Source organism: Chinchilla lanigera, unplaced genomic scaffold (genome assembly GCF_000276665.1).
Source record: "Chinchilla lanigera isolate Chin_1 unplaced genomic scaffold, ChiLan1.0 scaffold00125, whole genome shotgun sequence".
In the NCBI taxonomy this organism is placed as follows: domain Eukaryota; kingdom Metazoa; phylum Chordata; class Mammalia; order Rodentia; family Chinchillidae; genus Chinchilla; species Chinchilla lanigera.
In genome coordinates, this window is record NW_004955526.1 from 2,673,269 (window position 1) to 2,688,960 (window position 15,692).

Sequence of the window (15,692 nt, forward strand, 5' to 3'; positions counted from 1 at the left end):
ACAGCTGTATGTAATCAAGACTGGCCAGCCTTACCAGGAGAAAGATACTAAACTTGATAGTTATCATCTACTTTGAACAACAGTACATTTTTAAATATGGGTGCTACTGTTAAAAATCATTTTCTTTAAATTATCCAAACATGTCGATTATGGCTTGTATTTAGATGTCCCCTCTCCAAGCCTCATGCTCAAGGGTGGAGCTCGCTTGATCATGGGTTTGTGATATTTAATTATGGGTATGATAACTGGATTAGTCTCCATTGATTGGTTTAGGCTAGTTCTGGATATGCTGAATGGATTTACCAAAGACAGATCTTCACCCCGTGCCAGGTGTGGGTAGCACAAACCACTATGCTTGTAACGATGTAATAAGCAGGGAAAGAAAGCAGAATGGCTTGCTGTCTCCTCATGCTACACATGGACTGTTTCTTTTGTGCTATGCCCCTCTGCCATGCAGCCCTGCCTAGGAGACAGCTGACTCCAACTGAAATTTCTACAAATTGCAAGCTAAATAAACCTTTCCTCCTTTAACTTTGGGTGTTGGGTATTTTGTCCCAGTAGTGATGAAATAACTAAGACAATATCTATTTACTGTAAAATCATTCTGAGTTTTGGAAAGTCTGTAGTATATTACTTTTAATTATGGAATCAATTCAGAACTTTATTTTTCCGTTTGTTTTTGCTTCAGGGACAGTGCAGGAAACTCTACAGAACTTCAACCCAGAAGCCTGATCTGATAATGTGATTCCTCTTATTTCCACTGCTCCTGATTCTCTGTCCTCTACTTTTGTACATATTCTTCTGTGATTTTCTCATGTTCCCTCATTTCCTGCCTTCTAGTCTCCTTTTCTTTCATGGCATTCAGTGAGGCAGCAGGTGGAGAGAGAAAGGAGATTGGGTATGTGCCTTTGATTGATTGGGTATGTGCCAAAGTCTGGCACAGTGCCTCACACATCATAGGAGCCTGGGGATACGTGACTGAAGGGATAGAGAGGGCCTCTGCTATAGCAGCCAGTGACCCCTAACTTTATTCTCCTATCATTCATAATTCACTTTTGTATACAAGGTTTCTGTTTGTATTGAATGATAAACATAATGAAAGGAGAGAGAATGGAATAAAGATAGATATAAAGTATGCTGGTAGAGAAGATTAGAGCACAAATATTCAAGCATACTGTTAACTTCCCTTTTGTTTTCATCCCTGTTATGGTTTATGTCTGTGTGCCCCCTCCAAAGCCTCATGCGACCACGGGGCAGGCTTTTAGAGTTTGATTATTATGGGTATGAGAGCTACACCACCCTGGGGTGGATAGTTTGCATATGTAAGGGAGAGGAAAAGGGTGCTTGAGGCCATTCCTCCCCTATTCCGCCCTGGTGTGTGGTTGTTGCTTAGCTGTGTGCTGCCGCCCTGAGATGCAGCTCTCTGCCATGTGCCACTCTGCCTTATAATTTGCCAAGTACGGACTGAAACTTCCACAAACTGTAAGCGAAATAAACCTTTTCTTCCTTAATTTTGGGTATCAGATATTTTGTCCCAGCAGTGAGAGAAAAGTAACCAAAACAATCGCTAAACTAAAGGTCTAAATAGCTGATATGTGATCAGGAAGCGCTCATCTCTTTAGGGTCATTGGTGCTATTGAGAAGAAGGTAAGATTTACTAACCCAGGTCATAACTCAAGACAAAAGATGATGCAAGGTGATGAAGGACTTTTCCATTTTCTTTCACGTATTTGTTTTCTTTTAAAGGTCCACAAAGAACCATTTAGAAATTCAAGAATGAAGCTGAGGAATGGTTTCCTGAGGAACCTTTCCTGTACACTGCTGGGATCGGGGGTGCCTTTCTATATCTTCATAACATTGCTTCCTACACAGTAGCAATAATGATAATAGATATTATTTAAAATAATAATCACTAACATTGAATACTTATTCAATAAGCACATTTCTGAAGACTTTACATGCATTAATTAATTTATTTCTCACGACACCCCAATGTAATAAGAACTATCACTATCTGTTATGGTTTAGATCTGAAATGTCCCCCCAAAATCTCATGTGTTCAGAGGGATTTGGGAAGGTGAATGGATCCTGGGGACACTAAATTCATTAGTAGATCGATCCACTGATGAGTTTGTCATTCACTGTGCTGTTAGGAGGTGGAGCATTGTTGGAAGAGGTGTCCCTGAAGGTGTATTTTTGGAGGGTGTGTCACTACCTCCTCACCTCTACCCTTCTCTCTCTGCTCTCTGGTTACCATGATGTGATCAGCTTTCTTCCACCACGCCCTTACAGCATGCCATTTCTACCCTGACAACAGACTGAATCTCCCAAAACCATAAGCCAAATTAAGCCTCTCCTTCTTTATGTTTTGGGTGTAAATTATTTTGTCCCAGCAATGAGAAAGATGACTCAAATATTATTCTAACTTCATAGTAAATTGAAGTACAAAAAGAGTAATGCTACATCTAGCATGTAATTACTTCCATGTTATTCTAAAGATAAACTCCATATTCCACAGGTTTTTGATCAACCCCACATGGCTTTTCAAAATTAGGTTCCATCCATAAGTGACAACAGCTCTATTAGCACCTGACCACTTTCTATTTTCTTTTTTCTATAAGCTTCCTTCCCACCACTGTTCACACCCAGCATATCCTCTTCCTTACCCTTCCCTATTTGGATCTTCTCTACCAATCAAAACATGCAGTGTCTGCTCTTTCATCCTCACTGAGTGAATTTACACTACTCTGAATTCACAATCTGCTCTTGCTAATATACCTAGTAAGTCCCCTTCACTGTCTTCTATTGTTATTTAAGTGTCCATGCTAAAGTCTTGCCCATCTGCTTAGAATATTGACTTGGTATAAAGCATGTCTCCATGATGCATCTACAGTGCCTAGCACAGTTCTAACCACACAGTTATCTGCAACACCTTTTTGTGGCTATAAATTAATGTGTCCAGTAGATTACTAATGTTACCAGAATGCACTCTGTTTTTCTTAAAGCCATACTGTGTACATGTTCAACATGAAATATGGGACCAAAGGTTACATCCAGTCTGGTAAGAAGAACTGATGACACTTATTAATCAGCCCCAATCCGTATTTTTAGTATATTTTCATGTTCTATGGGAAAGAATACTAGAGAAACTTCTTCCACCTGAAGCAAAGTGATTAAAATAACATTGAGAAAACTCACACCTGACACAGGAAATAAGAAATGAAATAATTTTTCTCTTAACAATATAGAAAAGCAAACACCAGGTGGCTGTGAGAGAAGCACAGTGCTATCTCTGCTGTGGTTACATTGAATAATTATGAAGAACACTAAAGAAGGAAAAATTATAAACATTTCATTAGAAGAACGGTATTTTTTAAGCAACAGGTAAATTCTGAAGTTTGGAAGAGTTTCAAGACAGTAGTTTACAATTTTTTGAAAGTGTTTAAATGAGCTAGGAACTGACAAGACTGAATTATTTTAGAAAACTTGCCCCAAACAGACGCTGAGCAGATGGATGATTTATGACAGCAAACCACATGGCTACTTAACTTCAGTTTGGGGATGGACCATTAGTCTAAAGATGAGAAAGAGAAAGTAAAACCGTTTAACTCAAAACGAAGAGATAAACAAGCAAGCTGGCTTCAGTGTACCCTGCCTGATCTTTAAGGATGAAAAGGGCGTCAGTTTTTCCAGGAGGACAGTGGACACCACCTTTGTGTCCCTTACAAGCTGTGTTTGCTCACATAATAGTAGAGCAAATGAGGCTGCAGTGTGAACGTTTACTGCCCACATTATCAAAATTAGTGTTAAGTCATTTTAAAAACTCCTGGTTGGACAAAGTCTTAGCATAACACTGAAGCACCTTGGTGATTTAATCGAAGTGACATCAGCTAAGAATTCAGGAGAAATTCTTGAGGAATTGAAATGAGACAGCAGTGATGAAGGGCCAGGGGTACTATCGATTTGGAAAAACATGGGCTGCCCCTTTTGACTTCTGTGCTGCAAAAAGTACTGGGCTTTCTGCTTGGAGCCCGGTTGGGGATACTAATGGACAGCACTTCCCTTCATTACAAGGAACTGTCCTAGCTGCAAGAAAATATGGTTGTTCTCACTAACAGAGGCAATAAGAGCTATCCTTTGGAGATATTAGAGCCGTGGCACACAAAAAGGAAAAGTCAACATTGTAATTAAATTTCCACCAAGAGTATGAGAGCATTTCACACTCAGAGTAAAGGTAGAAAGGGCAAAGTCCGGGAAAGGCTGGTAATGACACTCCAAGCACTCAACGTTAACACTCAGATGCAAGAAAAAAAGCTGCTGTAACCTCAGAAACTTTGAAGGCTCTGGTGGCAGGACCCTACTGTGAAATTGTTGTGTACTGAGGAACAGTTTTTATTAAGTATAAATAATAGATTACAATGTGCCTAAAAATATGTTCCAAGATGATAGACAATGTGATATTAAGAAACATGACTGAGGAAGCAAAATCCAATCCAACAGGAAACTTGGTAAACCAGGGCTATTTCTCATCTGTACTGTCTTATAAAAAAGGTGTAAGCAGGCAAAAGAACTTATCTAGAAGCTTCTGCCCAAAACTTAAGGTCTTACATTTCTTGTCACAGACTTTGAACAGAAAAGCTGGCTGACAGTACCAAATTCCGCCAGTGATAAGAATAATCACAGGCAACTGTACTAATGAACTTTTTATGTACTTTCTTGGTGTGATAACCTTATTGATGGATGTAAAAGCAAGAAAGTAGATTTAAATCAGGTGTGGTAGCACATGCCTGTAAACCCAGCTATTTAAGAGGCTGAGGCAGCATGGTCATAAGTCAAGTTCTACCTGGGCAGCCTAAGGAGACTCTGTCTCAAAATTTAAGAAGGAAAATAGGTTCTTTGATGGGCATGTTAACACTTTTATTTTCTAGATTTTAAGCAGCATATGCCACTCTAGAAAATCTAGATTTTTCACCATTAATAAACATCTATTAAAATAAAATGAATGCACACAATGCATATTAGACAGAACAGCATAAACTAGATATCAAATGAGTGCTAATGACAATAAATACCACAGAATACGGTAACAGAGTCTGAAGTAGTCATGGAAAAATTTGCAAAGAATGCAAACATGAAGTGAATTTGAAGTATTGGAAGAAATGAATAAATGAAATGAGGATATAGGCATCCAGGCGAAAGAAAGCACTAGCAATTGTAACTCACCTGGCTGTCTAATTTGAATACAATATAGGATACCTATAGCAGACACAGTAGACAAGAAATGTGGAAAGGTAATTAAGAAAAAAATGATGTCATGTTTTGAATGCCAGGCTTGCCAATTTATACTTTGCTCTGCAGAAAAATAGCCTGATGGTTTAGAAAAATAAACCAGCAAGAAGACTATTTCCATAATCCAAACCTATCAAATAAAATTTGAACATGGGTGGCCCAAGGGCCCAGTCTGGCCCAAAGTTGATTTTATTTGTCTTATGTACTTATTTAAACACTTAAAAATAATTCAAAATGGGAATAATTTGCATTAAAACCTGAATTTCTGATGTCTCCAATGAAGCTGCCTTAAGGATAGTCCCTGGGGTCCAGGTACTGAGCCCAGTGCCCCTCACCCCCACTTTCTGATAAACATAACAATGAAAACTCATCCTACATTAAACATCGTTTGTACACAACTGTACAAAAGTTGCTTTGTATTTAATTAATTGACAGCATTTTAGTATTTTCAAATATCTAATTAAAACATTCTTTTATTTTAACTTGCATTCTTAATTTTAAGACCAAAACACTTTTTAGTCTGGGTTAGACATACTTTATCAGCTCTCGAAAAAGCTCAAGGCTGCAGGCACCATGTCTACAGTGCCTAAGAAATAAAACAATGTTATTTGCTTGAAATAACTGAAGATGAAAGCTCTGGGACCATATTCCTATATGGATAATATCCTTGCTACAAGGCTCTGTGATCTAAAGACTGCAGAAGACGTGACCAGACAGCTTCCCTCATTCACGTTTTTTTAGAAAACTGTAATTATTTTCTCTGGGGCCTCTGCTTAATATCTGCACCTCTGAGAGTGTGATCTACACACCTGCAATGTTCACAGCATCTGGGAACTGATAGGAATGCAGCATCTCAGACCCCAACAATGACCTGCAACTGATGCCCATCTGACAGATAACAGTACCTAAATCTAGACAGAGTGCCTAATTATTCCAATGTTACACATCTAAGAAGTGTGTCTCAGGTAGGGCTGCTTTTTGGCACTGTCCTGAGATACTTGGATCTTTTACAAGGTGGGTAGGAGCAAAGGCAGAAGCTCAGTAGTTATAATTGAGGAAAGAGGAGAAAGAGGCAGAATGGAGTGATTACCAGCAACTGATGGATAGAGGCCAGGGATGGTATGAAATATCCTACAATGCATAAAACAGAGGACAGCATCCTATAGTAAAAATTTTAACTTGCCCAAAATATAAATTTTTCTTATCGGCATGTAGTCTTTTAAATGTGGTGCATGACTTCCATAACACCATCTATGCAAACCTCAGTGAAGTGGCTGCACAGCTGCCAGTGTGAGACAAAGGGAACCTTGATGGAAGTTTCTGGAAAATGCTTTTGGGCAGTACACAAGACTGACCTACCAACTCTGAGTTGGATCTAGCAACTTTTGTTTTGGCTTGTTTTTAAAAGCTTTCCAGATTATGCTGGTGCATTCTAAAGTATAAGAACCACTAATTTTTGTCTCAGTGTGGGGAATTTGGCAATTTAAATGTCATCATTGTCATCTGAGAGTATACATTTTGAAAGTTCGGAGGAAAAAAGGGGCAAAGAAAAGAATGATTAATAAGGAAACAAGCAATTCCCACTGGTTAGGCTGTAGTGGACAGAATCCTACACTGGGTTTCCAGAATAGTAACCACTATGATTCCTACTATAGTACTATAGCCTGATTTCTCAAATGTAGGAAACAAGTCTTACTCATATGCAGGTTTTCTTTGGTACTAAATAAAAATATCTTATAGTTGGTATTCAATAAATGTCTGACAAATGAAAATAAGGAGCTTTAATAAGTCTTGTTTTGGTATTTTGGGCAAACTGATGTCCATCTTTACTTTTATAAAGCCTTTGTCCATTTTCTCTAGACTGATTCTGACATATGGTTCAGATGTAAAGCAATCAAGGAAGTATATTTCTTTAAATGTATTAAAATAGGAGAATCAGTAAGCAATGGGAAGGAAACTTTCTCTCTGTGCACCCACTGGGTCAATTTTTAGCCCACACAGAACTGTGCTAGATAATTTGGCTCTTTCAGTGTCAAAGTCATTCATCATAAAAGAATCACATCTTTGCCTTATTCTGAGTTCTGTAGAAGCTCTAGCATTACAAAAACCAAGACTTTATGGAGCTCAAACAACTCACAGTCATTTAGAGAGAACAAAAGTGAAAAAAGCAAGCATGGATGTTTGAAGACATCTGCATAGAGTTCATTGGGGCGCTGTGGCTGAGTTATATGTGAGAAATGAGACTGCACCTCTCTACAACAAGAGAGACAGAAGTCAAGTGAAGCTACTTTAAAAAGAACTTAAGAATATAAGGGTGTCTGATGAACCTTAAATTCAGTGACGCTGATGGATTTGCAGGACAGCAAAACCAGAAACTGGAGCAGGAGTTGAAGACACAACCTTATTACACAATGTGAATGATAACTCCCCCTGAAAGGGAAAATTCCATTGAACAGATGATTCGTAAGACTAGACCCAAAGAAGAGAAAGCATTTCCCCTGAAGACAAGTTACAAGAGGGCTTTCTAGATTCCTGCAAAGAGGCAGTGACCAAATGTGCAAAAATAGGAAAACCTGCATCAATGTGGATCATGTTAAAGTAAGAAGGAGCAGTCTGGTATGATGACAGGACAGTTGGGGCGGCGGGGTGCTGACAGTGGGGAGTTCCTTTCAAGAGCAGGAACAAAGACTCAGGCATGTAAGCAGGAGATAAACAAAAGTATTAATTAAGGAGGGTGGGGTGCAGAGACTTTCAAGCACGGAAATACCTCAATTAGATATGAATTTTATAAAGCTGACCAGCAGTCTGGAGGACAGAGTCAAATAGGGTGAGTGGCTGGCAGAATGCTGGGAGAATGTTATTATACTCATTTCACCAGCTGAACCACCCAGAAAGGGAAGCATGTAACCTAGCATGTGCAGATGAAGTATCAGAACTTCTGTATGTGTTTGTTATATTTACTGTCATCTAAAAAAAAAGTTAGGGTTCACTGCCATTTAACATAAAGGTTAATTCTAAGACCTTCACTCTGTGAGGCAGGTCCTGTGCTCTTTATCACAGCTGTGGGGTGCAGAGATTCTATGAGGTCAAACCAATGATAATGACATTAATGTACCCAGGTAAGTGCTGTGTTTATATGACTTGGGCTGAACTAGCCCTCAGAAAGTGCACACATGATTTTTAAAAGATTCTTCAGGGAGACACTGGGTTGTAGACATATGAAAAATTACAGAGATGGCAGATAGAAGCTTCCCCTTCTTCAGCCCGAACACTTCCTTAACCTCACTGTAAGTTAAAGGCAGAGGCCACATCGACCCAACGAGAAGTTGATTAAAGCAGCCTAAGTTATCCCTAAGTCTACTTGAACTACTGCTTTATATCTGTGAAGATACAGTAATATGTACCTCAGCTCACCAACACTTGTTCATGAATAACTTGATTCATAAACAGAAGCATTCGGCCAAATTTTGTTTTGGCTTGTGAAATCCACCTCAGTCATGAACAGGACCACGGCCTTGTTCCCCAGAACCATGGAACAAATTAAGTTTGTAAACCGAGGCACAACTGCAAATACTAACTGAATTGTGTGTCGTACTTTGCGATGTTACCTAATGGTAACATGAAATCATCAAGACTAGTTAAATGCTTAATAAGAATTGAATGTAGATATGTATTCTTTTCCACAACAATTGAAATTAATCTCAGAAACTTCACACTGGGACACACAGGCCAGACAGAAGGAGGATTTGCCAGGTCCCATGTGAGGCTGGCGATTCCCCTGCTGGAGACTGCAGTGCCTGCAGAGGCCTCACCACAGATGCTGTGACCTTTTATTTCTGGTCCTAATTGAAATTCCATGGTCACATGGCCCTGTTCACTTTGTGACGGTTCATCAGGCTGGACACCATCATCATGCTTTCTACCTGTTATCACTGAGTGAAACTTTATAATACTTTTTAATGTTTTTTTCAGTGCTGGGGATAGAACTCAGATCCTTGCCTTGAAATCTACCCAGTCCAAAACACTTTAAACATAATATGCGTAAGTATTTGAGGAACTACATATCAGTAGAATGAAGCAGTATTTGTTCTTCCATGACTGTGACCCAGACTGTGGTGATGGCTTTACATGTGTATGTCCAAACTCAGGAGGGCACATCATTTTTACGCAGTTTTTGGGTACCAGTTATACTTTGATAAGACTGTTCTGGCGGCTTTACTTTTTTGTCTATTCATTTGGTTTTATCGAGTTTTTTGTTGTTGTGTTTTGTATTAGTTTTGGGTTTGCTGTAATGGAGACTGAACACAGTGCCTTTGTACGAACCTACAGCCCCAGCTCTTTGTAAAATTTTTCATTGTGTTACAGGGTCTTGCTAAGCTGCTAAATTGCTCAGTCTGGGCTCAAATGGGGGTGCGGGTGCCAACATTTAGAACTGGGAAACCTCATCATCTTATTTCAGTCCACAACAGCCCTATGTTACATTGTCAGCACCTAAAAGTGATCAATTTATCATTTTCTGAAGCCACGTAGAGAAGTATTAGTCCTTAGAAGAAGTCCTAATGTATACTGATGCTTACATGATCAGTACGAGGTAAATCAGCAATGAATTATGTTTGATTTTGAAAGGTCTAGAAAAAATTACCCTAAAATGATCGTTGTAATTATTTTCATAAGTACAGAAAAAGTGCAGGTTTTTTATTATGGGGTCTGTGAAAAGAGCACTATAAGTAATCACCAATTGTATTCTTAAAATTCGGCTTCTTTTGAAATGTAAAAGTCAAAGAAGTACATCCATTTTTAATTGGGTCTCTGAGAACGTGTTTTAAATTAACATCACGAAAATGTTATTAGGAAAAGAATCATTTACGTTGCCCGCGAAAGACCCCATTTCAGGAATGTACATCCAGTGTACCCACTCTAATAAGACTTTGCCTTTGCTTGGCTTCTTATTTTAATCTAAAAAGCTTTAATTTCTTTACAAATATTTATCCAGCTTTCATGTGCCTCCTGGGGATAATTCTCCGGGAAATTGCTCTACAAAAAGATGTCAGCTTTCCACCCATGTCCCGCGGCGATGGACGCAGGGATGAGAGGACGCCGGCATCACCGCTCAGCATTCCTGGTTGCGCTCTTCACTACAATAAGGAGATGATCCTGTGAAGGCGTGGAACTCAGATGGGAGCCCCCACAGTGTGCTGGAAGACAAGAAAAACATCCCAGAGAAGAAAGGAGCATTTTAGAGGGAGAAAAACGGCTCCAGCATCAGAAGACCACTGTCCACCGCCGTCGCTCGCTTATTTGACAGGTCTCCTTTCTGTGAGACTCTTGCTGTCCTGGGCGGTTCCTTCCGCCCGTCACCTGTTTTCCTTTGCTGTGCTCTTCCTCTGCTCCATAGCTGTTTGCTCACCCTTGCTGCAGCAGATGTTGTACCGGGTGCTGCAGACGCCAGCATAACTAGGGCCCGTTTCCCCCTCTGCACCTCAGGGCAAAGGCAGAACTTGAAATTTAGTCAAGGAAAGACATGTTTTCTGTGCATTTATTAAAATAATTTCATATTTTAATTCATGCACAAAATTATATTAATTTATCATATACAACATGATTCTTTTGAAGTACACATACACTGTAAAATGGCTAAATCCAGCAAATGAACATACACATTGCCTCACATAATTACAATTTTGTGATAAGAATATTCAACCTCCATCTTTTTAGCATTTTCAGTAATATAGTATGTTATTAATGAGAGCCATCACGTTGTACAGTGGATGTCTTGAACCTGTTCCTCTTCTGTAACTGAAATGTTCTTTGCTCAGCATCGCTGCAGCTTCCTGCCCTCAGTCACCCCCGCCCTGGTGACCACTGTTATATCCTCTAGTTCCAGCAGATCAATTCTTTTAACTTCCGCATATGAGTATAACCTTCTGGTATTTGTCTTTCTGTCCCGGCTTATTTTATTTACCATAATGCTTACCAGGTTCATCCATGGTATTGCAAATAGTGCGGTCTCCTTCTTTGTGTGGCTGCGTAGCATTCCATTACACAGTGTAATCTGTGAAGTCTCTGAGTGCCGTTCTAAGACCGCAGGCCCACAAGGTTATGGCTGTAAAAACCCTAATTACCCATCTTCCTCTCTTCCATGTTTTCAGCCCTTCTCAGACTACTTCAGATAATAGCGCACAGCCCCGGCAAATGTACCTTCCTTCTGCACAGGTGCTCCAGTGTTCTTGGCCTACAGTTTTCCTTCTTATTCCCCAGCCAGCTATGAAAGTTGAGAGACAGGTTTTCTGCACATGCATGGGGCCTTTCTTAGAGATTTACACTGAGGTCTTGGGTCTGTAGCTCCTGCTTTATTAATGTAGCAACCACTGCATTGTTTACGGACCTACGGTTGATGTTGGATGTCATGATATGGTGCCTGACCCCAGTGCTGTGTGCAGTGCCTGGCGTGGTGGGGAGAACGGGTGCCCTGTGTGCTGCTGCCTCTGCTCCCACACGGTGTCTTCCACCGGCACAGTCAGATGGAAAGGAACCACAGTCACTGTGCACAGAAAGCAGAATTTTTGCCCAGTGACCTGCTGTTAAATGTAGTCAAAACTTTCCTTTAACACACGGAAAATCCAAACTAATTAGAAAACTGTCTGACCCAAAGCACAGTTCAGTTCAGAGTATAAGACAGGCTGTTGTCAGTAATATACTTCACCTCTCCCTTGAAACAAGCTCTGCTGCTTTTGAAAAGGTTAAAATTATGTCCACGCAGCAAAACTATAAATGGCCTGCCTTGAAAGGACTAGGCACCAAAATGATGTTTGGAATCCTTACCCTTGGCAGGATGGAAGAGCAGACATTAGGGAAGCCTGACTGCTATACTTTCCAGGCAAAACATTTGAAGGAGGGAAGAGAGAAACTTGAGTAAACTGGTATTTATTAAGAGCATAATGACAGGAGCTTGAGATGTTATTCATTGCTTTGCTCAGAAGGATGCCACAAATCCGCATATGTCCATGCACAGAGGAAACGATTCTTCTTGAGGCCACTTGCTACCTGTGGGTAGCGAGTAGCTATCCATGAATTCAAACAGAAGGGCTGGAAGAATTGAAGTGAAAGCCAGTGTGCACGGACAGCAAGAATAACAGCTTAATGGTCTGTTCAAAAGTGTGAACAGATTGAGAAGGAGTTAATTTTAAAAACAAACAAACAGAAAAGCAGGCCAAATGAACAAAATATGTCTTTCTTCAGCTAATCATACACCACCCCATCAGGCTCTGAGCAGTCTTGCAAAACAATCCTGCAGTATTACCTTAAGATTTCATGTACCAGCATGGCTGGGGCAGGGTGAGTGGGGACAAGAATTTTGAGAAATGAGCTCACAAAGGTGCCAGGGAGCACAACTGTGAAACCGGGAAACACTTAACCTGGAGCCTCAGTCACGCTCCTAAATGGTTACTACTGACTGCCATTGGAACTGTGAGACCCCACACAGACAGCCCACAGAACAGGCAGTAAAGCCTACTCACTCCATACTTGGAGAATTCATCATACTGCCCAGCACAGGAAAATGCTGATGAGTGATGAACAAATTATTTATTGTAATTGCATTCTCAAGGTTGTTATATGCAATCAGAGCATGAAGTTATTAATTTATAACACATGATACACTCTTTTAATGTGTAATTATGTCATTGTCTATCCAAGACCCTTCCTATCAGATATCAAAGTAGGTAGGTAGCCTAATTAATCAAAAGAAAACTGTTTAATATGCATGGAATTAGGTCAAAGAAAACTGTGTGGTCGTAAGAGATGTTACACACAATTCTGTTTCCCTTGCCTGAGCAGTTTTACAGCTCAGAGGATATTCCAGATTAGTACATTCAATCAAAGCAGGAAGTAGAACAGGTACTCAAGTAGAACGTTGTTGGTTACCTATCTCACACTTTTCCCCTGCCCCACCCTGCAGTCAGTTGCTGGCTACCAGATTTGAGGTGACTATGTGCTCCCAGGGAGAGCAGCTCTCACCAAAGCCCCAGGTAATGGGTGGATAACTGCTGATTGGACTCAGTCACAGTAATATGGAGGCAAATGCACGTGATACCACTTTGACCAGTAAAACACATGGAAAGCTCTATGGGGGCGAGGTGGCTGCTGAGAGTTCTCTTCAGGTTTGCATGAGAAGCCGGCAGAAGAATCACCCACCTTCAGAGCAGAAAAAAGCACTGATCTCTCAGGTGACTGGTAGATGTCCTAGAAAGAATTCTATTGTTGTTTTGCTTGTTTTACTTTTCATGTTTTGTATCTTTTTGTTTTTTTTTTAGAAATTGGTGTTTTATTTTCCATCAACCTCATTACCATTTTGCTGAAGTATCTGCAGAGCAGCTCAAGACTGCTGGGTGGTGGTTCCTACCTACTCGGTGGCCTGTGCAGTGTAGGCTGCAGACGCATCTTCTGTGGCCAGCTGAGCACTCCAGTCTTCAGTAGGGAACTGCTGAATAGGTACAGAGGGCACCTGCATGCCTTCAGACCAGTCTGCAACCTCCGGCTGAGCAGCAGTGAACTCGGGAGCTGGTGCGGTCCATTCACCCTGAAACGCCTCGTTGGTCACAGCCTTCACAGCAGCCGCCTGCTCTTCCTTTGGAATCTCTTTGGGATCCCTGTAGAAGTGGAGATCTGGCATGACTTCCCACGGTTATTCACGGGAGATGGTGCCACCCATGCGCAGCACTTCCCAGGCCAGGGTCCACCACATCAGATCCACTGAGTGAGCTCCCTTATTGTTGCACAGGATGGCAGTGTCACATAGCGCAGAGGACAGTCTGTGTTGCGCAGAGCAGTGGTTGGCAGATTGATCTAAGATGCCTCTGTGAGGGGCTGGTGGTCAGCCCTGGGGTCAGTAACCACCAGAAGACGTGGCTCTCGGAAGGCTGCCTGGATCTGGTTAGTGAAGGTCCCAGGAGTGAAGTGGCCAGCAGTAGGAGTAGCTCTAGTAGCAGCGGCAAACTGCAGCACAGCGAGCTGGCTGGAGTTCCTAGAAGATATGACGCTGACATCAGCAGAGTTTTCAATGGCAACTATGGCCCGAGCTGCCAGCAGAAGCTTCTCCCAGGTTCACTTCAGATTTATGATGTAGATTCCATCACTTTTCCTTTTGTAGATATACTCCTCCATCTGGTAACCCAGGTTGGTGCCACCTAAGTGGGTTCCTGCAGCAAGGAATTTGAGGACATCCTCCTCCTTCACTTGCAGGACATCAAGGGCTCTGGACATTGTGAAGTTTCCCGTTAAATTACGATGGGAATCAAGAACAACGCCGTATGGACCCCTGCCTAAGCAGTACGGAAAGCTTGTTTTATTTTTTAAATTAATGACTGTGGCATGGGCTCGTACACTGGGGAAGTGAACGCTGAGCAATGACTAGATCTGATATTCTCTGTAAGGCTGAAGAGCCACTGTTTAACGGAGCTTTTTTTGGTTTTCAGGTGCAAAGAGCCAAACTAACTCATATCAAGTGAGAGTACTGGGAACGTAAAGTAAGATAAAAGAAATGTCACAGGTCCGGTTTACAGAAGTAGGAGCCAGAGGAGGAGCGTGGCTCGTGCCTTGGAGAGAATAAACTGAAAGTAGAACTTACTCTAGGGCTTCTCTGGAGATCTCAGCAGTGGTGTGTCTTGGCTGCAGTTCTCTACAAGTTACAAGGCACCAGCCCTTCTGCACATGCTTTCTCTGTTTTCTGTTCCTACAAGTTTTACCTCTCTCATGACCTTGTCCAGCCTATCTCTCCCTCATTCTCTTTCACTGTCTCTCTCCACAGCTAAGTCTTTTATTCCTCTGGAACATGTCACCTGAAATGCCAAAAAGAGACCACGTGATTGGCCCGGGTTATCCTTCCTGCATGAGTCATTAGCTCACACACTGACTGGCCTTGGGTTAAGTATCCACCCTTGCACCACTAATTGTGCCCAGAGAGATAGAGGCACCTGCTACTGAATGCGACTGCCCAAGCTCTTTCTGCACAGGGGCATGAAAACAATGATGTGCTCCTCAGGAGCCTCTGTAGTGAGCCAAGCTGCATGCGTGTATCACCAGCAGAGCCGTTCCAGTAGACAGCTTGGCCAGTCAGTGGATCTTCAGAGAGTCAACCAACTGGGCAGCAGTTTCATACTTCACGTTGTGACCATTGCCTATACTTCTTTTAATTTAAAAGTAAATATTAGTAATTTTGAAAGATACTTTAGAGTGCACTAGATTTCCTCTGCTAGAAATAGCAACTCTAATAGCTGGAAACCTATAGGATGCACCACCTCCTCTAAATCCTTTGAAATACCTTCCCTTTAGGATCCATGAATCATGAGGGTCCAGTCCACTATAAATAGCATCTATGGGAGACATTTCAAAATAAAAGGCAGTGA

The 15,692-nt window shown here is 41.3% G+C and overlaps 1 pseudogene; it reads right to left on the bottom strand.

The window, feature by feature from the left end:
* Positions 1-13,663: 13,663 nt before the first annotated feature.
* LOC102004747 lies at positions 13,664-14,627 on the bottom strand (annotated as a pseudogene).
* Between the last annotated feature and the right edge of the window lie 1,065 nt (positions 14,628-15,692).